Source organism: Pteropus vampyrus, unplaced genomic scaffold (genome assembly GCF_000151845.1).
Source record: "Pteropus vampyrus isolate Shadow unplaced genomic scaffold, Pvam_2.0 Scaffold112, whole genome shotgun sequence".
In the NCBI taxonomy this organism is placed as follows: Eukaryota; Metazoa; Chordata; class Mammalia; order Chiroptera; family Pteropodidae; genus Pteropus; species Pteropus vampyrus.
Genome location: NW_011888893.1, coordinates 39822 through 40768, shown reverse-complemented (window position 1 = coordinate 40768; position 947 = coordinate 39822).

Here is a 947-nt window from a genome sequence, read left to right as displayed (position 1 = left end):
TACTTCAGCAGAAGTCATGACTGAGTTACATAGTATCTAAATTCCATATTCATGGGTTGAGAGAATTAATATTTGAAAATAAACAAAAACTCAAACTTATCTATACAGTCAACATAGTCCCCACCAAGGTTCCAATGGCATTTTTTACAGAAGTAGAAGAAAATCCTAAACTTTGAAGGAACCACAAAAGACCATGAAGAGCCAAAGCAATCCTGAGAAAGAAAAAGAGAGCGAGACGCGTCACATTTCCTGGTTTCAAGCTATATTAAAAGCCACAGTAATCAAAACAGTATGGCATTGAATAAAAACAGACACAGAGACCAATGGAACAGAATCCCAGAAAAAAACTTACACATATACAGTCCACTGGTATTAAACAAGGGAGCCAAGAAAGTCAATGGAGAAAGACAGTCTCTTTAATAAATGCTGCTGTGAAAATTGAATATTCTCATGTAAAAGAATGAATCTATAACTCTTTTTTCAATCACAAAATCTAACTTGAAAAAGAGTAAAGACTTAAATAGAAGACCCCAAACCATAAAAATCCTTGGAAAAAATATAAGAAAAAAGATCTCTGAAGTGGGTCTTGGCAATGATTTTTTGGATATGACACCTAAAGCACAAGCAACAGAATCAAAAATAAGTAAGCAGAAGCATATCAAATTAAAAAGCTTCTGCTGAGCAAAAGAAATCATCAACAAAATGAAAAGACAACTTATGGAATGTGGAAAAATATTTACAATTCATGTATTTTATAAGGAGTTAAAATCCAAAATATAAGAAAAACCATACAACCCAATAGAATAAAAATTTTAATAATCAAAAAAAAACTGGGCAAAAAACTTAAATAGACATTTGATGAGAAGACATACATATAGCCAACAGGTGCCTGAGAAGGTGCTCAACAGCACTAATCATCAGGGAAATGCAAACCGAAACCACAGTGA